Below are 27,702 nucleotides of genomic sequence, written 5' to 3'. Positions count from 1 at the left end.
TGTCAGCACCGGACCAATGAAAGGCGGAGCTGGAGGACCTAGCGGGACGTTGGTCCTCCAACCAATCAAAGTGAAGGAAGGGCGGGGCTAAACTAAACCATGTGATCACTCGCGCGCGGCGCACAGTCGCTGTAATGAATGCTCGGGAAGTTATGGAGAGAAAGGATACGGTAAGGAAAGAAATAAACAGGGAAACTGGAGAAAAACTGTGTTGCTAAGAGCGGAGAGGTTTTACAAACAAATTGTTCACGTCGGAAAACACAAATGTGAACATCCCAGTCCCGTGTTTGCAGTAAATGAGGAATGGCCTCAGCGCGGCTGCAGGCCTGAGTGAGCGCCGCCATCTTTATTCGGGGCAACGATTCACTGGACATGTGCACCGCCGCCATCTTTGTAGGGGGCAAGGTGCAGCCAGGCGCATGTGCAGCCTTTCTCTGGTACAGAGTCATTGTGATCACATCAGCCAATACAGCTCTGATTCACCTCTGGGCTCCCTCATGACCACTTTGTCAATGTCTAGCTTCCTCAGTCTCGAACCATGGGTGTATTTTTGGTCTGTTTAGTACTGTATTATTATTTTTATAGACCCTTTGTAAATGAGTTTTTCACTGCGGCCCAGCCCCTGATCATGTGCTGCTCTATTATCAGATTACTTTTTTCTTGAATATTTTTGACAGTCAAGAACTTTTTTTTCCAACAAGCAAGAGTATTTTCCTTCCATTTCTGACTATCAAATTCTGCACCATTTTCATTCCCTGTAATCAATTTTGCACTTCCTGAAACATCAACTGTGTTTCTCCTTCCACAGATACCAGTGATTAATGCCAAAGCCCTGTTGCCTGTGGAGAGTGTGATGTTTGACTTTCTTGTACAGCTGCAGTTTGTGTGGTGAAGGTGCTCTCACAGTGTGGTTGGGTAAGAGACATTACAGATTATTCATTACAGCAACAGTGATTATTTGAAGATAATGTCCAAATCAAGAACAGTTTGTAGTTTTATTATCATGCTTATAATTTCACAATATTATTGAGAAGTTTAGATATAAGGACAGAAATGGAGATATTAGGTCAGGTGACCAAAGCATTGCCAAAAAACAGGTTTTGAGGGATGTCTTAAAGGTGGAAAGCAGACCTGTGAGGTTTTGTCTGCAAATTCCAGACCATGTTGCTCTACTAACTGTAGAATCAGCCACACAGTTGAAGTAATGAATTAACAAATCATTGGGAGTCTCAAAGAAAATGGGTTGTCGAGGGCTCAAGTATGTGTGGTGCAGGGAGCTAGGGATGATAACATTCAGGAATCAAATCAAGAATGAGAATTTTAAATTGTTGTTGCTTATGAATAGGAGCCTTTTGACAGATGAACATGTTTGGGGAGAAGTGAGCACGTGGGCGATAGAGCTTTCAATTTTTCTTGAGATTATAGGGAGGTTGAATTTTGGAGGCTGGCCAGGAGTGTGTTTGGATAATTAAGTCTGGAGATAACACACGATGGATGAGAGTTTCAGTATGTGTGCTGAGATGAGGGTGGATTCAGTTAGAACCAGTGGTGTTGGAGTGGGACTGGGCTGTCACTCTCACCTCACCTCTGGGATTCAGCTAGTTGTCAGGTTGTGAATCAGGGCTGTAACACAATCTGGAGCTGAGTGGCCATGGTGCAGCCTAAAATGAGTGTCGCTCAGCTGGCTTTTGCTAAACAGCTGCTGCTTGATTGCCCTGTTGATGACTCCTTCCATCACTTTACTGCTGATCGAGTGTGGACTGATGGAGGGAAATTGCCTGGGTTGAATTGCCCTGTGTTTTTGTGTTGAACATCCCTGGGCAATGTTCCACATTGTCGGTCGATGCCAGTGCTGGAGCGGTCCGTGGCTTGGTGGGAGGCAAGTTCTGGAGCACAAGCTATCGGTATTATTGCCAGAATGTTAGCAGGACCCGTAGCCTTTACACTACTTCACCATTTCTCGATATTGTTCGAACTAAATTGAACTGGCTTAAAGCTCACATCTGTGACGTTAGGAACCACTGGAGAAGGCTGAGATGGATTATCCCACTTTGCATATGGCTGAAAATTGCTGCAAATGCTGTCATCTTATCTTTTGCATGGATGTGTGAAACCCCTCCATCTGTAAGGGTGAGGATATCTGTGGTGCTTCCTGCAACGAGTTGTTTAATTGTCCATTACCATTCACAACTGGGTGTGGCAGAACTGCAGAGCTCTGATCTGATCCATTGGTTGTGGGATCACCTAGCTCTGTTGCTTGCTGCTGGTGCTGTTTGATTATGCAGATAGTCCTGCTTGGTCGCTTCACCAGGTTGGCACTTCATTTTTAGGTATGCCTGGTGCTGCTCATGGCATGCTGTCCTTTCCTGTCCATTGTGATGGGTGAGTGCGGGATGTACAAACCCATGAGATTACAGATTGTGCTGGAGTACAGTTCTGCTGCTGCTGTTATCCCACAGTGCCTGAGAGAGATCCAGTTCCTACATGTGTCCCATTTACCACGCTGATAGTACCACTCAGCACAATGGAGGTTTTTCTCAACTTTAAGGTGAGGCTTTGTCTCCAAAAAGACTGTGGGATGGTCGCTCTTACCGATACTGTCATGGACAGATGCATTTGCAGCTGGTAGATTCATACTGATAAGATCTAGTATGTTTTTCCCTCTTGCTGGTTCCGTTACCGCTTGCTGCAAACCCAGTTGAGCAACTATGTCCTTGAGGACCCGACCAGCTCAGTCAGTAATCCTGCAGCTGAGCAACTCTTGGTAGAGAACATTGAAATCCTGTACCCAGAGTAGGCTTGTCACCATTTTATTGCTGTTGAAACTTTATTGCTGGAACAGCACAGCAGGTCAGGCAGCATCCAGGAACAGGAGATTCGACGTTTCGGGCACAGGCCCTTCTTCAGGAATGAGCAGAGAGTGTTCAGCAGGAGAAGATAAAAGGTAGGGAGGAGGGACTTGGAGGAGGGGCGTTGGAAATGTGATAGGTGGAAAGAGGTCAAGGTGAGGGTGATAGGTCGGAGTAGGATGGAGGCGGAGAGGTCAAGAAGAAGACTGCAGGTCAGGAAGGCGGTGCCGGGCTGGAGGGATTCGGCTGAGACAAGGTGGGGGGAGGGGGGATGAAGAAACTGGTGAAGTCCAAGTTCATCCCCTGTGGTTGGAGGGTTCCCAGTCGGAAGATAAGACGCTCCTCCTCCGACCGTCGCGTTGTTGTGGTTTGGCGGTGGATGAGTCCAATGACCTGCATATCCTCGGTGGAGTGGGAGGGGGAGTTGAAATGCTGTGCTACAGGGTGGTTGGGTTGGTTCGTCCGGGTGGCCCAGAGGTGCTCTCTGAATCGCTCCGCAAGTAGGCGGCCTGTCACCCCAATATAGAGGAGGCATTTTATTGCCTCAGTGCTTCTTCCAATTGTTGTTCAACATGGAGGAGCACTGATTCATCAGCCATGGGAGCACGATACGTGGTAATCAGCAGAAGCCATGAGACTTCCTGGTGTCCAAAGACAATGCTGAGTACTCCCAGGGCAAATGGTTCCTGTGTGTACACTACTGTGTCATCACCTCTGCCTGGTCTGTCCTGCTGGTGGGACAGGATATATTCAGAGATTTCAGGAGAAAGTGAAGACTGCAGATGCTGGAGATCAGAGTCGAGTGTCTAGTGCCGGAAGGGCTTAGGTTCGAAACGTCGATTCTCCTGCTCCTCGGATGCTGCCTGACCTGTTGTGCTTTCCATCACCACACTCTCGATATCTAGGGATGGTGATGGTGGTGTCTGGCCATTATCTGTAAGGGATGACTATGTCAGGCTGTTCCTTGACTAGTCTGTGAGACAGCTCGCCACGTTTTGGCACAAAAAAACCAGGTGTTAGTGAGCAGGATGTTGCAGAGTCGAGAGGGCTGATTCTGTGGTTGTATTTCCTAATGCCTTGTTAGATGCCAAGTGGTCCATCCAGTTTCATTCCTTTGTTGAGATTTTGCAGTGATTAATACAATGAGGAGCTTGTTGGGCGACTGTCAGGTTGGCAGGATTTTTTTCGCCATTGACAATGGTTCCATGGAGATCAGGAGATTCCTAATTCCAGTTATTTTTTCTTGAATTCAGATTCTATCGTCTGCCGAGCTGGGATTGAAACAAGGACTTCAGTTGTACGTTTTAATATTCTGGATAAAAGTTAAATACATTAGGTTTGTTCACTCATTTTAAATATGACTAACCCTGGTTTTGTTTCTTTGTAAAACACTGTCTATCATCCTGTCTCCTTCATCCTTCTCTCCAACAACAAGAGCAAGGAGCACATTGAGTTTCTCTGTCACTAAGACTGAGACAATCCAATCAGCTGCCTCTGCTGCTTCCCTCCCTCCCACTAGCCCACCGAGACGAGCTGCCTCACATGGTGCTCCTAATTTTTGTCCCAAACTTACATCTTTCTCCAGTCTCTTGTCAAGCCTTATCAGAGCTCATCTTGAGCTTTTACTAGTCTCGCTAAACTACAGACATTCCAACTCTGTTTCCTCCTCATCACTCCCCCTCGCCAATTCACAGATCTTGTTCCTTGTTCTGTCTGTCTGTCTTTTCTGGTTATGTCCTTCTCATCCATTCTGCAAAAAAAAAACTAACATTCAACCTCACCATCATTTGTAAATCCAGCTCCATCTCCACTCTCCCTTTCCTTTCTGAATTCCTTGTACTTGGTGTCCCTCAAGGATCTATCCTTGCTCTCTCCTGTAACTCACCTACATACTGCCAGGAGGTGACATCGTCCAAAAGAGCTGTGTTAGGTTTCACATGTACACTGACAGTGCCAGCTCTCCATCCCCATCATCCCTCTCCATTGCTGCACTGTTGCTAAGTTATCAAACTGCTTATCACGCTTCCATTACTCGATTAGCTGCAATTTCCTCCAATGAAATATTGTAATGGGTAAACCCTTTACCTTCAGTTGCTAATACAAATTACTTTCCCTTACTGCTGAGCCCTTTCCCCTCACTGGGAACTGCCTTAGGCAGAACTACACTCTTTACAATATTGTTCTCATACCTGACCCCAAGGTGACCTTCTGATCAAACATCTACACAATCACAAACACCAGGAATTCCAATCTCTAAAATGTTGCTTATCTCCACCTCACCCTAGCTCCATTGCTACTGAAACTCTTTACCCGTGTCTGTGTTGCCTTAAACTTGATGAATCTGAAACAGAACCCTTGATTTCATGACTGACCCAGAATCTGCTTGCTTTCTGTGTTTCCTGCATACTTACCCTCTGATCCCTTTGTGGCGTAGCTTTCTGCAGTTTCCACCATTTAAATAGATCTCTGTTCTTTTATTATCTCCTCCAAATTGTCCAACTTCGCTTTTTCCCAAACTATACTCCATCTGACAACTTGTTGCCCCCTTCTCCTGTGCATCTCTCTCTCTTCACAATCGTCTTAGAACTTTACAGTTATGCCTTTTCTTGGAGTCCCCCCACCCTCATTCTTCTAAACATTTACTGGGAGTCTTGGGCAGTGGGAAGCATGCAGAGTTGCTCTGTTTTTAGAGATACTCTATGGGAGGAGCTTGCTGCCCATTGGTCAGAATGGAGGTAACTTGCCCATCGAGCTGCATGAGCCTTTCACACCCCATGTCTTATTGATGAGGCACAGCGGCAGCATGGAAGGAATAAAAAGGAAGTAAATCCTGCTCTCCACATCTCACTGACTCTTGGAATATTCTGTCCCATGTGTCAATGATCTGCTCTGTTCAGTCACATGAAATTCCAAGGTGGAAACTCCGAGATAGATTTCCACCTGAACTGACTGCTGACCTCCACAAGGGGTAATGTGTCCAATCATCCTGGGCCAGGAGGAGGGGATGGTGAGAGTTTCTAACCTGAACTGACAGTGATGGATTTTATAAACTTGTATTACAGGATACTACAGGTGGACATTCAGATGGTAATCTCAGTCATTGTAACACCAAACTCTGACTGAATTAGTCAATTCATCAGGACCTGGATATTCGCATTGTGTGTGAGTATTGTATTCCATCTGAATCCCATTTGCTGCATAAAAGTTCTCCTTTGAATCCTTCCCAAACCTTTAATGTGTGTCCTATAATCCTTGTATAATGAGCTGATGGGTGTAAGGTTTATTATTATAACGTGTAACCTTTCCAAACCCCTCTGTCACAGCTCCCCTCAATTGCCTTTGCTGCAAGGAGAACACTTCAGTTTCCCCAAACCCCTGATTCCCCAATGTCTGTTTGCTCTCTATAAGGCACACATCAGGGTTGTGTTGGAACATTCTCCACTTGCCTGCATCAGTGCACCCCCCAACAATATTAAAGAAAGTGAACAACCTCCAGGACAAAGCACTGTGCCTGAGTGGTGTCCCATCCACCACCTTCAGCATTCCCTCTCCCCACCCCAGAGACACAGTGGCATCACTGTGTAAAAGGTAAAGGCAGCATTGTCCTACCAGACCATAGGGCTGCTCTCTCATTAGGGAGGAAACTGGAGCCCCTGGAAGAAACCCATGCAGACACTGGGAGAATGTGCAAGTCCCACAGAGACAGTTGTCCAAAGCTGGAATCGAACCTGGGGCCCTGGCAGCAGTGCTAATCACTGAGCCACTGTGCCACCCTAAAATTGTAATTTGATTCACTTCCTCTGATAGCTCATCCCACACATAAACCATTGTCTGAACAAAAATTTTAAAAAATTCCTGAACGCCTTTTTAAAGCCGTTCTGCTGTCACCTTAAAAGGTACCCAGTCTTGAATCGCGTCCCTTCCTGGAAAGGACACCTGCTGTTCACATTACTGATACCAACCCTCCATGATTTGAGAAACATCTAATAAGGTCACTCCTCAGCCTCCTGCGCGCCAGTGAAAGAAGTCGCAGCCTATCCAGCCTCTGCTTATAATTCAAACTATCCATTCCCATCAACATCCTGGTAAATCTGTTCTGAATCTGCTCCAACTACATAATGTCCTCCCAATATCAGCATGACCAGAACTGGACACGGAATTCCAGAAAAGGCCTCCCCATCATCCAAAATAATGTCCCAACTCTTGTACTCAAAGGTCTGAGCAATGAAGGCAAGTGTGCCAAGCACCTTCTTAACCACCCTGTCTACATGTGACAGACGTGAAAGACCCGAACCCCTCGGCCTCTTTGTTCCATATTACTATTCGAGGCCCTGTTTTTAATGAGTGTAAATCTGCCCTCGTTTGTTTTATCAAGATGTAATATTTTGCATTTATTCCAAACCAAAAATTCCAAAAAACCCTGAGCATTAAAGACAGTAGGAGTATACTTAAGAGGGAAATCAGGAGGGCAAAAAGGGGACGTGATAGCTTTGGCAGATAGGGTTTTGAATAATCCCAAGGGTGTTTATAAATACATTAAGAACAAAAGGGTAACTCGAGAGAAAATAGCGCTCTTCAAAGATCAGTAAGGCAGCCTACGTGTGGAGCTGCAGGAGTTGGGAGAGATACTAACTGAATATTTTGCATCAGTGTTTACTGTGGAGAAGGACACGGGCAATATAGAATGTGGGGAAATAGATGTCTACGTGTTGAATATGTCCATCTTACAGAGGAGGACGTGCTGGGTGACTTGTAACCCGTAAAGCTTGGTTATTCCCCAGCACCTGATCAGGTGTACCCTAGAACTCTGTGGGAAGCTGGGTATGAGGGTTGCTGGGCCTCTTGCTGAGATATTTGTATCATCGATTATCACAGGTGAGATGCCGAAAGATTAGAGGTTGGTTAACGTGGTGCCGCTATTTCAGAAAGGTGGTAAGGACAAGCCAGATAACTATCGACTGGTGAGGCTGACATTGATGCTGGGCAAGTTGTTGGAGGGAATCCTGAGGAACAAAATGCATGTGTATTCTGAAAAGCAAGGACTGATTATTGATTGTCAGCATGACTATGTGCGTGGGAAATCTTGTCTCACAAAATTGATTGAGTTATTTGAAGATGTATCAAAGTGGATTGATGAGGATGCAGGAATAGGCCATTGTGCCCTTTGAGTCAGCACCACCATTTATTATGATCATGGCTGATTGTCCACAATCAGTATCCTGTTCCGTAACACTTGATTCCATTATCTTTAACAGCTCTATCCATCTCTTTCTTGTAAGTATCCAGAGACTTAGCCTCCACTGCCTTCTGGGGCAGTGCATTCCATGTGCCCACTTCTCTCTGGGTGAAGACGTTTCTCCTCAACTCTGTTCTAAATGGCTTCCCTTACTTTTAAACTGTGTCCTCTGGTTCTGGACTCACCCATCCTTGGAAACATGCTTCCCGCCTCCAGAGTGTCCAACTCTTTAATAATCTTGTAGGTCTCAATCAGATCCCCCCTCTCAGCCTTCTAAACTCAAGTGTATACAAGCTCAATCGCTCCAATCTTTCAACATATGACCATTCCGCCATTCCGGGAATTGACTTCGTGAACCTACCCAACACTCCCTCAATAGCCACAATGCTCTACCTCAAATGTGGAGACCAAAACTGCACACAATACTCCAGGTAAGGTCTTACCAGGGCCCTGTACAGCTGCAGAAGGACCTCTTTGCTCCTATACTCAATATACAGTGAGATTTCTTCACTACCTGCTGTACCTGCGTGCTTGCTTTCATTGACTGATGTACAAGAACACCTAGATCTCGTTGTACTTCCCCTTTACCAAACTTGACTCCTTTTAGATAGAAATCTGCCTTCCTGTTCTTGCTTCCAAAGTGGATAACCATAGATTTATCCACATTAAACTGCATCTGCTATGCATCCGTCCACTCACCTAGCCTGTCCAATTTAACCTGTATTCTCATAACATCCTCTCACATTCCACCTGCCACCCAGCTTTGTGTCATCAGCAAATTTGCTAATATTACTTTTAATATGTTCATCTATATTATTAATGTATATTGTAAACAGCTGCGGTCCCAGCTCCGAACCTTGTGGTCACTGCCTGCCATTCCGACAGGAAGCGTTTATCACTACTCTTTGCTTCCTGTCAGCCAGCCAATTTTCAATCCAAGTCAGTATATTCCCCTTTGTAAATCCATGCTGACTCTGACGAATCCTATTACCGTTATCCAAATGAGCCATAATTTCATCTTTTATAATTGACTCCAGCATCTTTCTCACCACTAACATCAGGCTAACCGGTTTATAATTCCTTGTTTTCTCTCTCCCACCTTTCTTGAAAAGTGGGACAACATTAGCCACCCTCCAATCTGACTCCAATCCTGATTTTGTCTCTCCCCCTTCGCAAAAGGCTGAACGTCATCCCTCACCAACAGGGCCATCCCACCCCCTCTGCCCATCAGTCTGTCCTTTTGATAGCACTGCACTGCATTTATTTCAGTGCAAGAGGTTTGACAGGGAAAGCAGATGAGCTTAAGATATGGTTTTGAACATGGGACTGCTCATTTGGATAGCGGTAATATAGTGGGTATTACAGAAACGTGGCTTAGGTTGGAAAGAACAGGTAGCTTAATGTTCCAGGGAATAGATGTAAGAGGAAGGATAGAAAGGGGGGATAAGAGAGAAGGTGGAATGGTGTTTGCGATTAGGGATAACATTATTGTTGTGTTTAGGGAGGTTATTCATGGGAGTTCGCCCGGTGAACTTACTTGGTTGGAACTGGGAAATAAGTACAGGATGATCACCTTATTGAGGTTGTCTGTGTGGGTTTCATCCAGGTGCTCTGGTTTCCTCCCACAGTCCAAAGATGTGCAGGTTGGTGGATAATCCAGGCTGAATTGCCTATATTGTTCAGGGATGTGCAGGTTTAGGGGGATTGGCCATGGGAAATTGCCTACAGTGTTCAGGGATGTGTAGGCTAGGTGGATTGGCCATGTGAAATGCAGCGTGACAGGGGTAAGATAGGAGGCTCTGAGGGTCAGTGTGGATGTGATGGGCCGAATGGTATGATTCCACACTTGGGATTCTCTGATGATAATTCTACTAGTTTTAAAATAGTTACAGAAAATAATAGACCAGATCTAAAAGTTGGTGTTCAAAATTGGACAAAGGTGAATTTTGACGGAACAAGGTGAGAACTTTCAATATTTCTTTGCAACCCCCAGGTAAAGGGACGGCTGGAAAGTGGGAACATAAGAACAGAAGGAATAGGAGCAGGAGTAGGCCATCTGGCCCCTCAAGCCTGCACTGCCATTCAATAAGGTCAGGGCTGATCTTTTCATGGCCTCAGCTTCACTTTCCTGCTCCCTCACCATAACCCTTAATTCCTTTCCTGTTTGCAAATTTACATTTTGCCTTAAAGACATTCAAGTTGATAACGTCAACTGCTGCACTCCGCAGGGAATTCCACAGATTCATAACCCTTTAGCTGAAGAAGTTCCTCCTCAACTCTGTCCTAAATCAGATACCCTCTTATTTTGACGCTCTGTTCCCTAGGTTGACCCGCACCCCCAATGGAAATAACCTCCCTGCTTCTATCTTATCTATTCCCTTCTTAATTTTATTTTTTCCAATACAACCTCCCATTCTTCTAAATTCCAACAAGTCTAGTCCCAGTCTATTCAGTCTCTCCACATACACCAACCCTCTCAACTCCTGACTCAAACTAGTGACCCTCCTCTGCACCCCCTCCAGTGTCGGTACATCCTTGCTGAAGTAAGGAGATCAAACCTGTACACAGTACTCCAGGTGTGGCCTCACCAGCACCCTGTACAGCTGCAGCATAACCATCCCTGTAGCAAAGAAGGTCAATAGACCCTTCACCGTCTCTTTTAGTCCCCTGGGATGCATTCCATCACGGCCAGGAGACCCATGTACTTTTGGGCTATTATCTTTCCCAACACTACCTCTTTACTGAGAATGACTGTTTCCATGTCCTCATCTGCCATTGCCTCCATAGGCCTGTGAAAATGAGACAACAAGAGTACATAGACAGAATGTTCCTGATAAGGCCAAGTCTGGTAGGTGCAAAGAATGCTCTGTGTCTAGAGAAATTGAGGGTCTGGTCAAAAAGATGAAGGAGGGATATGGCAGGTGCAGACAGTTGGGTTTGAGTGAATCCCTCGGAGTATAGGGGCAGTAGGAGTACACTTGAGGGAAAACAGGAGGACAAAAAGGATACATGAGATAGCTTTGGGGGGAAAGAGGTTTAAGGACAATCCAAAGAGATTCTACAAAACACTAAGGACAAAAGAGTAACCAGGCAGAGAATAGGGACCCTCAAAGATCAACAAGGCTGTCTGTGGAACCACAGATGGTGGGAGAGATACTATCCGAGGATTTCATGTCAGCTTTTACTGAAAGAGGATATGGAAGCTAGAGACTTTGGAGAAATAAATAGTGATAACTTGACAACTGTCCATATTACAGAGGAGGTTGTACTGGATGTCTTACACATAAAGCTGAGTAAATCTGTGGGACCTGATCAGGTGTATCTCAAATTTTTGTGGGAAGTTAGGGAAGTGATTGCTGGGCCCCTCGCTGAGATATTTCTGTCACAGATAGCCACAGGTGAGGTGCTGCAAGACAGGCACCATTATTTGAGAAAGGTGATGAGGAAAGGCCAGGGAACAATACACTGGTGAGCCTGAAGTTAGTGGCAGACAAGGTGTTGGAATGAATTCTAAAGGACAGGTTTATATGTAATTGGAAAGGCAAGAAGTGATTAGGGATAGTCAGCATGGCTTTGTATAAAAATCACTAACTTGGACTTCAGAAAGACATTCAAAAAGGTTCCACATAACAGACTGGTTAGCGAGTTAGACACCATGGGATGCAAAGAGAACCAGCTATTTGGATACAACTTGGCTGGAAGGTTGGAGACGGAGGGTAGTGCTTTTCGGACTGGAGGCCTGTGATGAGCAATATGGTGTAAAGATCGGTGCTGGGTCCACTGCTTGTCATCATTTATATCAATGATTTCTATGTGAATATATGAGGTATAGTTAGTAGGTTTACAGTAGACATCAAAATTGGAGGTGCACTGGACAGCGAAGAAGGTTACCTCAGAGTACAATGGGACTTCAATCAAATGGGCTGAGGATTGTCAGATCGAGTTTATTTCAGATAAATGTGAGGTGCTCCATTTTGGAAAAGCAAATGAGGGCAGGAATTATACACTTAATGGGAAGGTCCTGGGGAGTGATGCTGTACAAAGAGACCTTGGAGTGCAGGTTCATAGTTCCTTGAAAGTGGAATCATAGGCAGGGTAGTGAAGAAGGTGTTTGGTGTACTTGCCTTACTGGTCAGTGCATTGAGTAGTGGAGTTGGGACGTCATTTTGCGGCTGCACAGCACATTGATTCAGCCACTTCTGGAATTCTGCTTTCAGTTCTGGTCTCTCTGCTATCGGAATGATATTGTGAAACTTGAAAGGGTTCAGAAAAGATCCACAAAGATGTTGCCAGGGTTGAGGGTTGAGCTATATAGGTAGATGGTGAATAGGCTGGGGCTGTTTTCCCTGGAGCATCGGATACAATTGTGAGGGGCATGGATAGAGTGAAATCCCAGGGTCTTATTCCCAGGATATGTGAGTCCAAAGCTTGGGGGCACAGGCTTCACGTGTGAGGGAAAAGATTTAAAAGGGAAATAAGGGGCAATGTTTCTAGCTGAACATGGTACGTGTATGGAATGAGCTGCCAGAGGAAGTATGGAGGCTGGTACAATTACCCAATTATGCCTTTGAGATGTTGTATGTGATTAGCAAAAGTTTAGAAGGATATAGGCCAAGAGCTGGCATATGGGATGAGATTAATTTAGGATATCTGGTCGGCATGGACAAGTTGGATCGAAGGGTCTGTTTCTCTGCTGTATATCTTTATGGCACTACTAAAATTAAGATGGGTTTCTCTTTTATGGAGAGTTAGCAGAAGATCAGATAATTCTCCTTGGAGATGAGGTTAGGCAGTGATTTCGACCAGGAGCAGATTTGTTTCCAGGATATTTAATTTACAGAGAGACGGAGAAATTATTAACGTCACAATTTTTAGTAACTACCTTCAGGTAACTGGCAAATAATGCAGGTTAAAAATGTGAAGATTATTTTACTCATTAAGTTCTGAGCATCTGGAACAGTTTGACTGACAGCTGGATGCAGATTCAGTAGTTATTATCAAAACAAATTTGGAATTTAACTTTTTTAAGGAAGGATTTGGAGGGCTACAGAAAATGGGAGGTGAGTTGGGATAGACTGGCACCATCTCCAGAGGGGGAGAGTACAGCCCCAATGGGCTGAATAGCCCCAAACCCCTGTGCTCTGTGTTACTGCCCCATTCACTGTGAATGATGAAGCTCATCCCAAGGCAAAGTCATAGAAACCTACAGCATGGAATTAGACCCTTTGGTCGAACTGGTCCATGCCGACCAGATATCCCAACCTAATCTAGTCCCATTTGCCAACATTTGGCACATATCCCTCTACACCCTTCCATTTCACATACCATCCAGATGCCAAATGGTGTAATTGTACCAGCCTCCACCACCTTCCCTGAACAGAAGATTCCATACACGCACCAATCTCGGAGTGAAAAAAGTTGCCTCTAGGGTCCCTTTTAAATCTTTCCCCTCTCACCTTAAACCTACACCCTCTCGTTCTAGACTCCCCCACCCCAGGGAAAAGATCTTGTCTATTTTTCCCATCCATACTCCTCAGGATTTTATAAAGGTCTATGAGGTCACCCCTCAGCATCCGCTGCTCTTGGGAGGAGCCCACTCATGTCACAATGGGGCCCGGGTGATTGACAGCAGCTTCAGACCAATAGGAGAGTTGGCGTGATCCTCCAGCCAATGGGAGTGAATTGGGGTGGGTCCAGCAGGCCAACACGTGGTCATGAGCTGTGCAGGCGCAGTGTCACGGTGAGGGGTGACCCACTGAGTGTGAAGGAAGTGGGAGAGACTGCAAAGTCTGGGGAAGAAATTGAGCTATTGTGGACTGGGAAGGTTTATAAACGCACGGTTTTAGGCTGCTAGACCTGAATTAGAAATTCCTGGTAAATTAGAACCAAAAGAACTGCGGATGCTGTAAATCTCACACAATAACCAAAAGGTACTGGTAAAGCTCAGTAGGTCTGGCAGCATCTCAGGAGCAAGAGAATCGACGTTTTGGGCATATTCTTTTAATCAGGAATGCCTGGATTGGAGGGGGAAAGGGGAGTAGTAAGAGGGATGAGCAATAAATAAGAGGGATGTGTGGGGTTGGTGGGAAGGGAGCTAGGAAGGCAATAGGTAGATGTACGTGGAGGGTAATGGAGAGAGGGTGGAGTGGATAATTGGAAAGGAAGATTGACAGGTGGGACAGTTCAAGAGGGTGGTGTCGAGTTGGAGGGTTGGATCTGGGATAAGGTTAGGGAGGGGAGATGAGGAAACCTTGATTCTGTGGTTAAAGGGTCCCAATGTGGAAGATGAGGTTTGCTTCCTCCAGGCGTCGGGTGGCTGGGATTTGGTGGTGGAGGTGGCCCAGGACTTGCATATCCTTGGAGGAGTGGGTGGGGAAGTTGAAGTGGTCGGCCACAGGATGGTGGGGTTAGTTGGTGCATGCATCGCAGAAATGTTCCTTGAAACATTCCGCAAGTTGGTGTCCTGACTCCCCAGTGGAGAGGAGACCACGTCGAAAGCAAAGGCCATAATAGGTGAGGTGTTTGGATGTGCAGGAAAATCTCTGCTGGACGTGGAAGGGTCCTTTGGAGGTGAGGGGGGAGGTGTGGGCACAGGTTTTACACCTCTTGCATTGGCAAGTGAAGGGGCTGAGAGTGGGGTTGTTGGGGAGCATGGATCTGACTAGGAATTCACAGGGAATGGTCTCTGTGGAATGCTGAAAGGAATGGAGAGGGAAATATACCTCTGGTGGGATCTGATTGTAGGTGGTGGAAATGGCGGAGGATGATGCGTTGTATCTGGGTGGAAGGTGAGAACTGGGGGATTCTATACTTGCTGTAGTTGGAGAGGTGTGGTATAATGGCAGAGGTGTGGCAAGTGGTGGAGATACATTGGAGAGTATTGTTGACCACATGGGAGGGGAAATTGCAGTCCTTGAAATACGGGTGTTTTGGTATGTTCTGGAGTGTTCTGCCAGTTTGCATCAAGCTTCACTAGAACACTGCAGTAAGCATGAGACAGAGATGTTGGCCAGGGAACAGACTTGTGTGTTAAAGAGCAGGCAACTGGAAGCTCGGGGTCTGTTTTGCAGCAGAATGTAGATCATCAGCTGCCATTTCCACCACCTCCACTGAGATGCTGCCAGACACAGATTCCTGTCCCCTCCATTAACAGCTATGCACCCTCCCAGCCAGATTGTTATCCAGTTCTTTGTCTTTCCAAATGTTACTGTCTCTTTTGGGCTCCATCCCCACCTATTATTTACTCTTTAACCTCTATCTCCTGCAGTCCAAAGATATGCAGGTTCGGTGAATTGGCCCAACTAAATTTCCCTTAGTGTTCAGGGATGTAGAGGTTAGGTGCATTAATCAGGGGAAATGTAGAATAATAGGATTGGGGAATGGGTTTGGTTGAGAAACTCTTCAGAGGGTGGGTGTGGACTTGTTGGGCCGAATGGCTTGTTTCCACACTGTAGGGATTCTAATTTTCCCAGCAGTTGTCGGTTCTGAGGAAGGGTCACTGGACCTAAAATGACCCTTGATGTGTGCAGGAGGAGGAAACGGGAAAGGGGAGTTGGATCAGTTTAGGCTGGGAGGGTTTAATTACACTCTGTACAGGTAGTTAGGCCTGAATTAGAAACTCTTGGTCCCACATTTACAGCAAATGGGAAAATGGCAGTGGCCCTCAGGTCCTGGGTTATGGCCGCCTTCTTTATTTGGGGCAAGGTACAGCAAGGCACATGGACATGTCCTCTTCCTGGGTGGGGGGGCGGGGTGATTGAAAGAGGAGCATTTACACATCAAACACATACCAAGAGAAATTTTTGTCTTTACTGTTCAGCCTGCACTGACTGTGAGTTTTGTTTTATGAATTCATTTTATAGGATATTAATTGAGAATAATTGAGACAGGGATCTCAAAAGCAATTTTCTATTGTCCGCAGGGTCATCAGGATCTGAATATCATTGACATTTAACTGTGGAAGGAGAAAGATGTGTCTGTTCTGTCTGTGGGCAAGTATCTGTTTTTTTTTCAAGCAAAAAGCAGAAAGATGTTCAAATTTGTGGTTGGATCACCCTTGGGGTTTGTGCTCAATTCTGGGCCCTGCAGCTGAGGAAGGTGTTATTGGCCCGAGAGGGAGCACAGATTTATCCAAATTACACCTCATCTCTTTATAGGAACTGTCAGATTTAGACCCAATCACCCACTTCATGATGTTAACCTGTAAACTCCTCATTTTCAATTCCCTGCAAACTTCTCATTAAAATTCCTTATGGACTCAAATTCCAGCACCATTTCAGGTGGAATGTTCCAGGTTCTGACAACTGTCTGTTCATCCAGAAACTGCTGAAGTCCTTGTTGACTCTGGGATTACAAAGGGCTGAATTGAGAGATGAGATGCTGTTCCTGAGCTCCCATTGAGATGCATTGGAACAGTACAGGAGGCTAGGCAGTGTAGGTGTGAGTAGACAATGAAAATGATAGGGCTGCACTGTGGGTGCTGCTTGGCTCAATGACAGTGTTTTGGAGCTGGGTGTAAACAGAGCGAGGAGAGACGGGGTGAATGTGAACTACAGCTTCAGTTTTAGTGCAGGCCATTCAGAAATCACATAGTCCCACTGGGAACAGCCAAGTTGTAAGCGATACCTGCTGAGTTTGTTTTTAAACAGTTTTTAAAGTATAAAATGTCAGCTTAAGTAAAGATCGTGGCTTTTGATTATAATCGAAATGTTTGAAGAGAAGGAAGGTTGCTAGCTCATTTAAATTCTCCTAATGGGAGTAACTAACTGAAACTAGAGAGACGTTGTTACTGGAGACCTCAGACCCGTGGTGTGGTCCTCTTGTACAATGTGGGACTTAAGGGACACTTCCAATCTCCCTGACGGCTATGTGTGCAGGAAGTGTGTCCATCTGCAGCTACTGGGGGAAACTGCTTTTCAGACTTGGAGCTGTGAGTGGACTCACTGTGGAGCAATATTGAGAATGTTATGGACAGCACAGTTAGTGAGTTAGTCACACTGCAGGTGAGGGTTACACAGGCAGAAAGGGAATGGGTGACCATCAGATCAAGTAAAAGGCTCAGGAAGGAAGTGCAGGACTCCCCAGTGATCATTCCCCTTCTCAAACAGATATTGTGCACCGCTTGGGATTCTATAAGGGGGAAACAGGTGGGGTGGACTCTTGGGAAATCAGCAACAGCCAGGTTCATGACACCACAAATAGCTCCGCTGCACAGAACTGGAGGAAGGAGAATGGCAGAGCTATAGTGACAGGGGATCCAATAGTCAGGGTCAGAGACAGGCGCGTCTGTGACCACAGACATGAATCCAGGACAGTGGAATTGAACCCAGGTCCATTTATTGAACCCAGGTCCATTTATTGAACCCAGGTCCATTTATTGATAAGTGCACTTGACCACCCTGAAACTGTACTTTCCAGGGACTGTGCACTTGTTCTGAGCCCTTCAGGCGGATTTAAGAGGACAGAGAGAAAACAGGAACAGGGTTGTGTTGTAGATCTACAAAATAACAGTCACACTCTGCCCTCGGTCTCTCCCCCCTGTCTCCCACCCCCAATCGTGCCTCCTCCCCAAAGTAGGGAAAAGACCTTGTGTATTTACCCTATCCATGCCCATACTGATTTTATAAACCTCTATAAGGTCACCAATCAGCATCTGACACTCCAGGGAAAACAGTGTATTTATACTCTCCCTGCAGCTCAAATCCTCCAACCCTGGCAACATGCTTGTAATACTTTGCTGACCCCTTTCAAGTTTCACAATATTGTTTTGATAGGAAGGAGACCAGAATTGCATGCAATATTCCAAGCGTGACCTAACCAATGTCCTGTACAGCTGCAATATGTCCTCCCAAATCCTGTACTCAGTGCTCTGATCAATAAAGGAAAGCATACTAAATACCTTCTTCGCTATCCTATCTACCTGCGATTCTGCTTTAAAGGAGCTATGAACCTGCATTCCAAGGTCTCTTTGTTCAGCAGCACTCCCGAGGACCTTACCATTAAATTTATACACCCTGCTAATATTTGCTTTTCCAAAATGCAGCACCTCACATTTATCTAAATTAAACTCCATCTGCCAGTCCTTAGCACATTCAACCATCTGATCAAGACCCTGTTGTAATCTGAGGTAATCCTCTTCACTGTCCACTACACCTGCAATTTTGGTGTCATCTTACTAATATTTCCTATATTCACATCCAAATCATTTATAAACATTATGAAAATTAGTGGATCCAGCACTGATCCTTTGTGATACCCCACTGGTCACAGGCCTCCAGTCTGAAAAGCAACCTTCCACCACCACCCTCTGTCTTCTACCTTTGAGCCAGTTTTGTATCCAAATGGCTAGTTCTCTCTGTATTCCATGTAACTTTGCTAACCAGTTTCCCATGGGGAACCTTGTTGAACGCCTTACTGACAACCATGTAGATCATTTCCACCGCTTTGCCCTCATCAATCCTCTTTATTGTTAGTTCAAAAAAATTGACTCAAATTCATGAGACGTGATTTCTCACATACAAAGCCATTATTAATATCCAGGACTTAACTCTGTACATTGGGGTCTGTGTCACCCAGTTATGGGTGTTAATGTTCTGAATAAAGTTCACGTACACCAGCTTTGTGTTAGTGACTGTGTGTTGAGTCTTGTTAATATCACCAACACAGGTGAGTTCCTTTGGAAAGACAGTCCCTATATCCCTAACCCCGCTCTCATCCCCACCGGACAGTAAGTAGGAGGAGCTCATGGAGATTTCATGTGAGTGAGAATGAGAAAATCTTCCCTTATTTCCACTAGCCCACCAGGAAATTGTGGTAGTGTCCTTACCTCTGGACCAGCAGGATCGGGTTCAGAGTTGAGTAACAGCATCTTTGAGGAGGCTGATTGGAAAACGTGCCCCAGTTGCCAGGCCATACTGTCTCCCAGCTGTCCCTGCCTGAGCCTCTAAACAGAACCTTCCTGTAGTTTCTCTCCTGTCAGACCGTCCCATTGCTCAGTTTGTCCAGGATCCTGTCCTGCTGCTGCACTGCTCCTGTCCGTCACTGACCTGTCTATTTCCCCAGTGTCCTCCACATAGGTTCATTATTTACAATCCCATAGTCCCAGTCCTCCAGCCCCACTCCCTCCACCCTATTGGGCAGCAGCTGTTGTCAATCACCCAGGCTCCTGTGTGATCTGGAGCATGCTCTATAGGAGGGGATACCAATGCACAGGCGTAGTGCTGGCCAATTGTTGGCATACGTGCAGTATGGGTCAGTGCCAGGGAGGCTGTGGGTGTGTGGGATTAATCTGTCATTGGCAGCTCCCTCCCTTCCTCCCTCTGGGAACAGGACCCAAGGGAATGGTATCGTGATAAGTGGTCAGCATATCAGTGGGGGAGCATTTTGCAGAAAGTTATCAGAAATCGGGTGAAGATTCAGGAATGTTATGGAAAGGAACATTCATTTTCTTTCATCCAGATATGATTTGGCCAGTGTGTGCAGGATTGTTCTCATCAAAGGATCGGTGTGGGGGAAATAAATAAGAGGTTCCAGATTGGGGAAAAAAATCAGTGTGGGTCTGACCAGGAAGGACACCCTGAGAGGTGGGGGGAGGATTCACCAACACCCGGGAGGCTTCGAGTCAGACTCATTGATTTGATTAGATTAGATTTCCTACAGTGTGGAAACAGGCCCTTCGGCCCAACCAGTCCACACCGACCCTCAGAAGAGTAACACACCCAGACCCCTTTCACTCTGACTAATGCATCTAATACTATGGGCAATTTAGCCTGGCCGATTCACCTGACCTGTGCATTTTTGGATTGTGGGAGGAAACCGGAGCACGCGGAGGAAACCCACGCAGACACGCAGTCGCCCAAGGCTGGAATCGAACCTGGGACCCTAGTGCTGTGGGGCAGCAGTGCCATCGTGCCACACCTTTGTTTTGGTTCTTAGTCTGCAGGCAGGAGCTAGGAAACTGAATTCAACGAGAGGAGAGAATATGAGAACTGGGTGTGGAGGAAAGGAGTGAGGGGGTTGTTTTGGATTTCAGTTCACAGAAGAGAGAAATTATGCGACTGAGATTTAAAGTTTTGGGGGAACAAAGAAACTACAATTTAATCCTATAATTGTCTTCTGAATTTCCATCCTGTGTGTTAACGGTGGTGACTTGTTTTCTCTGTTGTAGAGTATTGAAAGGGTGGATTTGTGGATGAAAAATTTAAATTGAACTTCCTGTTCCATTTTGATAGTTACTTGATCCGTGCCGATCTGAATATCATTGGCCATTTCATGTGGAAGGAAAGGTGTGTATTCTGTCTGTGGGCGAATATTTCAAATGTCAGTGTGTCTGGAAAAAATTACCAAGACACGGCCAAGTCCATGTTAGCGTGGTGACTGTGAAGAGAGATTTCATTTGTTGTTAAAAGTCTGAAAAAACATGGCACATTTCCCAGGAACAATAAAGTTGCATATTTGTTTTGTATGAGGACAAGTTTTTAATTAACCATGCAACCAGAAAGACACAAGGATACCTGCACCATGGAACAAACTGAAAACGGGATTGTTTGAAGGAGTTAATTATCGATCATGGTTTGTAACCCATTGGCGTTGTCACGTCGGTTCCAGTGCCGTGGGGAAACACTGGAAATGTGATGGATGCAGTGTAGGTTTCAGTTATTAAACTGGAAAAAGGGCAGAAGAAATTTACAAGGATGATGCCAGGGCTCAGGGGTCTGAGTTATAGGGAGAGGTTGGACAAGCGAGGATTTCTTTTTGTTTAGAGCAGAGGAAACAGAGGAGGGATGTTTTCTGGAAGTCTATAAGACCATGAGAGGCTTGGGTAAGGTGAATGCACTCAGTCTTTTTCCCAGGGAATCAAGGAGTGGAGGGCATCAGTTTAAGGTTAGAGGAGAATTTATGAAAGGGAACCTGAGGGGCACCTGTTTTACACAGAGGGTGGTATGTATATGGACTGAGCTGCCAGTGGAAGTGGTTGGGGTGGGTACATTAACAACATCTAAAAGACATTTGGACAAATACATGGATAGGAAAGGGTCAGAAGCAGAATCACCCTGTAGCACAGCATTTCAACTCCCCTCCCACTCCACCGAGGATATGCAGGTCATTGGACTCATCCACCGCCAAACCACAACAACGCGACGGTCGGAGGAGGAGCGTCTTATCTTCCGACTGGGAACCCTCCAACCACAGGGGATGAACTTGGACTTCACCAGTTTCTTCATCCCCCCTCCCCCCACCTTGTCTCAGCCGAATCCCTCCAGCCCGGCACCGCCTTCCTGACCTGCAGTCTTCTTCTTGACCTCTCCGCCTCCACCCTACTCCGACCTATCACCTTCACCTTGACCTCTTTCCACCTATCACATTTCCAACGCCCCTCCTCCAAGTCCCTCCTCCCTACCTTTTATCTTCTCCTGCTGAACACTCTCTGCTCATTTCTGAAGAAGGGCATGTGCCCGAAACGTCGAATCTTCTGTTCCCTAGATGCTGCCTGACCTGCTGTGCTGTTCCAGCAATAAAGTTTCAGCTCAGAAGCAGATGGGCCAAGTGCAGGGAAATGGGGTTCGCATGAATGGACATTCTGGTCAGCATGGGCCAGTTTGGGCCAAAGGCCCTGTCTCTGCTGTAGGACTCTGACTCCAAGTATATTTAGTATTTCTCCCACTATCTCTGGTAGCACCCTGGGATGTAATCCATCAGGGCAAGAGACTTGTCTACCTTTAGCTCCATTAGCTCTAACTCTCTTGTGATAATGGTTGTTTCTTGGTCCTTACCTTCCTCAGTCAATTACTGGCATGTTCTTCATATCCTCCACTGCTGTGTACTCATATTCCTGAACCCTGCTGGATAGGAATAACTGGGCACAGAACTCTGACAGGTCTTCTTTGATGAGACATGGCAGTTACCTGGATAGTGCACATGCAGAACACCTCCAGGCATTATCAGGTAACTCCCCGCCTGTCCGATGTGCCGCTCCCATTCTTATATCTTTGTGGTTTGTGATTTTGAATGGAGGCTGTCTCTCAGTATTATCTCCATGGCAACGGCAGTTAAAAAGTTGAGTTCAGCTCAACACTTTGTGGTTAAACCACATACTCCTCCCCCACACCCCTGTGGCTCAGTCAGGTATCTAGTTCAGTTTCAGTGGGGCTGTCTGTCAGGATTCTGATGTGGAGGAGCAGGTGTTGGAGCGGGGTAGGCAAAGGTAAAAACCACACATCACCAGGTTATAGTCCAACAGGTTTATTTGGAAATACAGGCTTTTGGAGTGTGCTGTGAGTTTTAACTTGGTCAGGATTAACTTGGCTTGGAAAAGTAGACTCCAAGGCAAGAGTGTAAATGATATGTGGAGCTTGTTCAAGGAGCAACTATTGAGTGTCCTTGATAATTATGTACCTGTCAGGCAGGGAGGAAAGGGTCGTGCGAGGGAGCCGTGGTTTAATAAGGAATTGGAATCCCTTGTTAAATGGAAGAGGGCGGCCTATCTCAAGATGAGACGTGAAGGTTCAATTGGGGCGATTGAGAGTTATAGGGTAGCCAGGAAGGACCTGAAGAGAGAGCTAAGAGCAGCAAGGAGGGGACATGAAAGGTCCTTAATCGGTAGGATTAGGGAAAACCCTAAGGCTTTCTATAGGTATGTTAGGAATAAAAGAATGACTAGGTCCAGTCAAGGATAGTAGTGGGAAGTTGCGTGTGGAGGCGGAAGAGATTGGGGAGACACTGAATGAATACTTTTCTTCAGTATTTACTCAGGAACAGGGCATTGTCGTCGATGTGAATACTGAGTCACAAATAAGTAGAATGGATGGCTTTGAGGTATGTAGAGAAGAGGTGTTGGAAATCCTGGAAAAGGTGAAAATAGATAAGTCCCCTGGGCCTGATGGCATTTATCCTAGGATTCTCTGGGAAGCAAGGGAGGAGATTGCAGAGCCAATGGCCTTGATTTTTATGTCCTCTTTGTCTACAGGAGTAGTGCCAGAAGACTGGAGGATAGCAAATGTGGTTCCCTTATTCAAAAAGGGGAGTAGGGATAACCCTAGTAACTATAGGCCGGTGAGTCTCACTTCTGTTGTGGGCAAAGTCTTAGAGAGAATTGTAAGGGATAGGATTTATGCACATCTGGATAGGAATAATGTGATCAAGGATAGTCAGCATGGTTTTGTGAAGGGCAGGTCGTGCCTCACAAACCTTATTGAATTCTTTGAAAAGGTGACGAAGGAGGTTGATGAGGGGAAAGCGGTAGATGTGGTATATATGGATTTTAGTAAGGCGTTTGATAAGGTTCCCCATGGTAGGCTACTGCAGAAAATACGGAGATTGAGGGTGAGTTGGAGGTTTGGATTAGGAATTGGCTGGATGGAAGAAGACAGAGGGTAGTAGTTGATGGCAAAGTTTCTTCATGGAGTGCTGTCACTAGCGGTGTTCCGCAAGGATCTGTTTTGGGACCATTGCTGTTTGTCATTTTTATAAATGACCTGGAAGAGGGGTTAGAAGGTTGGGTGAGCAAGTTTGCGGATGATACGAAAGTCGGAGGAGTTGTTGACAGTGAGGAAGGATGTGGCAGGTTACAGCAGGATATAGAGAAGCTGCAGAGCTGGGCAGAAAGGTGGCAAATGGAATTCAATGTAGCTAAGTGTGAGGTGATTCACTTGGGGAAGAATAACATTAAGATGGGGTACTGGGCTAATGGTCGGATACTTGGTAGTGTGGATGAGCAGAGGGATCTTGGTGTCCATGTACACAGATCTCTGAAAGTTGCCACCCAGGTAAATAGTGCGGTGAGGAAGGCATATGACGTACTGGCTTTTATTGGTAGAGGAATTGAGTTCCGGAGTCCTGAGGTCATGATGCAGTTGTATAAGACTCTGGTGCGGCCGCATCTGGAATATTGTGTGCAGTTTTGGTCGCCATACTATAGGAAAGATGTGGAGGCACTGGAACGGGTGCAGAGGAGGTTTACCAGGATGTTGCCTGGTATGGAAGGAAGATCGTATGAGGAAAGACTGAGACACTTGGGGCTGTTTTCATTAGAGAAAAGAAGGTTTAGGGGTGACTTGATTGAGGTGTACAAGATGATTAGGGGGTTAGATAGGGTTGACAGTGTGAACCTTTTCCCGCGTATGGAGTCGGGTATTACAAGGGGGCATAGCTTTAAATTAAGGGGGGGTAAATATAGGACTGAAGTTAGGGGTAGGTTCTTCACTCAGCGATTCGTAAGTTCATGGAATGCCCTGCCAGTAGCAGTGGTGGACTCTCCCTCTTTATGGGCATTTAAGCGGGCATTGGATAGGTATATGGAGGATAGTGGGTTAGTATAGGTTAGGTGGGCTTGGATCGGCGCAACATCGAGGGCCAAAGGGCCTGTACTGCGCTGTATTCTTCTATGTTCTATGTTCTATCTCTATGGTAACAGTTAAGTGCTTCAACAATTACAGAGGCCATATGTTCCCCACATAATAGGTTCCCCTCTAGCAGTGTTAACTGCTATTCTGGCCCTGGGGATAGCTGCTCATCACTTTTCTCCCCCAATCCCATCTAGCTTTCTGTTGATCTTTAAAGTTTTTCTCATCTCCTAGTTTCTCCTTGGTCTTTGCCAATTTGTATGCTTCCAATTACAATTTGATAGACTCCCTTATTTCCTTAGCCACCCATGGCAGATTACTCCTTTTCCTACAGTCCTTCCTTTTCACTGATATATACTTTTGCTGAGCAGTTTGAAAAAATTCTTTGGTATTCCTCCAATGTCTGTCAACTCTCCCACCCTAAAGTCTTTGCTTCCAGTCTACATTAGCCAACTCCTGCCTTATTCTATTGTAGTCTCCATTGTTTAAGCACAGGATCTTGGGATTGGATTTAATCTTCCCGCTTTCCAACTGTATTCTAAATTCAACCATACTTAACACAAGTCTTTTATCAGATTACGAGGTGAGGCGATGTTACCTGGGTGTTTTGGTTTTCATAGTCAGAGACCTTGGCTTTGTAACAAAGTACAGGATAGATATTCTCAACAGAGTATTCTAAACAATGTGAATGTACTACACAGTCTAAAACCATAAATATCTGTCTCCCCTCAGTTTACATGATTTGGAGATGCCGGTGTTGGACTGGAGTGTACAGAATTTAAAAAATCACACAACGCCAGGTTATAGTCCAACAGTTTTAATTGGAAGCACACTAGCTTTCGGAGTGTCGCTCCTTCATCATGATCCAATTGTTGTGTGATTTTTAAGTCAGCTCAGTTTAAAATTGCAAAATTATTATCTCCAACATACTTCCTCTATCTAAGTTTGGAACGCTAATCCACCTGACTATCCTGCTTTTTCCGAAAATCTCCTTTGGTGAAGGTGGTGGGTTTTGGATTCAGCTTCCCAGTTATTACCGTAAGAAGATAAGCACTGGGCCCAGGAGAGGCAATGCAGCCCTTCGAACCAGCTCCACCATTTAATATGATGATGATTGAGTTCACCTCGGTTTCAGCTGGATTTTCTTGCCTGCTTTCTCTCACCCTTCATCTCATTGCAAATTCAACATCTCTATCTCTTCACTAAATTTGCTCATTGTCCTGGCATTCACCGCATTTTGAATAGGGAATTCCACAGATTCACAGCACATTGAGATAGGTACATTCTTCTTCATGAGAATGGAATAGAATCAGTACAGTGCAGAAACAGGGTACTCGTCCATGGAGTCCACACCAACCCTAATGAGCATCCCATTCAGACTCACCCATTCCCTGTATGTCCCATGGTTAATGGCTTAACCTGCACAGGCATGGACACTGTGGGAATTTAGCATAGCCAATCCACTTAACCTGCACATCTTTGGACTGTAGGATGAAACTGGAGCACCCAGAGGAAACCCGCACAGACACGGGGAGAATGTGTAAACTCCACACAGTCACCTAAGGCTGGAATCAAATCCAGGTCCCTGATGCGGTGAGTCAGCAATGCTAACCATTGAGCCACCTCTGCTTAAAACCTGCTCCTCCTATTAACTACCTCATGCCCCAGTTAGCTGAATCTATATTCCTTACATCAGAAAATCAGGTTGTGGAAGCAGATGTCTCAGTAAAACCCAGTGACAGTCCATATATTCTGTGTGTCTGAATGGGGATCCTATACACAACACCCTCCAGTCCACACTTTTCAATCACTTTCCAGAGACAGGGCTCCAGTGGCTTCACGGGGACTAAAACTCCCACAATACCTGAAGCAGGGCCCATATGTGTGTGGGGAAACCCGGCACTGTACATGTACAGAATGTGAGCGGGTTTTCGAGCATGTGCTTTGGGTAAGTATACTTTGCAGAAAGTATTTCACACTGTGATTAGCTGGAGGAGGAATGTATCTACTCATAGTATTGATCTGTTGGGGGAGGGGGTCAAAGTGTCACTACACCCATGTAGGATCATTCTCCATCCCCAATTCATTGAAATGGTGGGAATCAACTAATGGGGAACTAAGAAGGATGTGACCCATTCTCCCAGACTGAAGGTTCCTCTTCTGTCCAGGATCTGCCACCTCCCTGTCTGTTCCCTTTTGTTTCATTCTGCTGTTACATTATTGACTTGCAGCAACTGAAGGGAAAGGAAGTGAACCCAGAAAGGGTGCAGAGTCTAACCAGGGACGGGAAGTGGTGGCATGGATCTGTTTATCAGCAACTCCATGAGAATGCGGAGGATGTACATTAGGGGATAGTAGAGTTAGAATGGAGGGAGAGCGGAAGTGGGCTGGAGGGTTACAGCTTCGGGGGAAGAAAGGGGAAAAAGATATTCCAGAGAAACTAGAATTGTCTGCTCTGAATTTCTAATCTGTACATATTCCTTTATACAGGGTGCTAGATGGTGAAGATTTGCAACTGAAATCTCAGAATCATGTGCAGATCGTGATCAAGTTAACCAGCATTTGAAGAACCAAAGATGGAGAATAACTCGGCCAAAATCCTGCAACACTCTCCTCACAGAATTGTCCGTCTCTCTGCGCCAAATAGACTGTGGATGGTACAAGACAGCAGTAGTTACCATCTTCTGAAGGGTAACTAGAGATGGGGAATAAATGCTGGCTGAGCCAGTGATGCCCATATCCTGGAAATGGGTTCTATCTCTAGTTGCTGAACCCCGGTTGATGTTACTGCAGGATGATGAGGGACGCTGAGTGCATCCTCCAGGAGGCAGCACCATCACATTACCCCTGCCTTCACCCACACAATAACACAGCAACGTCACTGGAACAAAAGGCAGTGAAGCCCAAGGAGGACTTAGATATAGTTCTTCGAGGTAAAGTCATCAAAGGGGATTGGAGCACAGCAGGAACAGGAGACTGAGCTGGATGGTCAGCTGTTTCCCATTGAATGGTGGAGCAGGATTGAAAGGCTGAATGGCCTCCTCCTGCTGCTATCTCCCAGGTATGTATATAGTCATGGAGCCCGGGTAGGAAGGAGTAGGCAGGGATTATCCAGGAGATTCTCCAGGATTTCCACAACAGTTTTCAGTGAGAGATGGTTTGATGGATTTTATTTAACATTTATCTTTAACACAAGGTTTATAAATTTTGGTTTAAAATGTTGTAAAAGCTTTTTGCACAGCAAATAAAATTAAAGAAAATAAATTGAACTGTCTGA

The 27,702-nt window shown here is 45.7% G+C and overlaps 1 long non-coding RNA gene across 5 annotated transcripts; it reads left to right on the top strand.

The window, feature by feature from the left end:
- The first annotated feature begins 119 nt into the window (after positions 1 to 119).
- Positions 120 to 27,702, top strand: LOC148134601 (uncharacterized). Of its 5 annotated transcripts, none has more exons than XR_015755817.1 (8): positions 120 to 170; positions 809 to 915; positions 4,103 to 4,185; positions 5,912 to 6,011; positions 10,079 to 10,175; positions 16,007 to 16,076; positions 25,916 to 26,018; positions 26,916 to 27,702. It is a non-coding gene; the product is annotated as an uncharacterized LOC148134601 (long non-coding RNA). The 5 variants fall into 5 exon arrangements; XR_015755818.1 differs by lacking the exon at positions 120 to 170 and adding an exon at positions 469 to 553; XR_015755819.1 differs by lacking the exon at positions 10,079 to 10,175.

The sequence above is a fragment of the Chiloscyllium plagiosum genome, unplaced genomic scaffold, assembly GCF_037043375.1.
Source record: "Chiloscyllium plagiosum isolate Xiang-an unplaced genomic scaffold, Cpla_swu_hap1 HiC_scaffold_53Y, whole genome shotgun sequence".
NCBI classification, from domain to species: domain Eukaryota; kingdom Metazoa; phylum Chordata; class Chondrichthyes; order Orectolobiformes; family Hemiscylliidae; genus Chiloscyllium; species Chiloscyllium plagiosum.
Note: the sequence above shows the minus strand (reverse complement) of the source record. Positions and strands in the feature narration are given on the sequence as shown.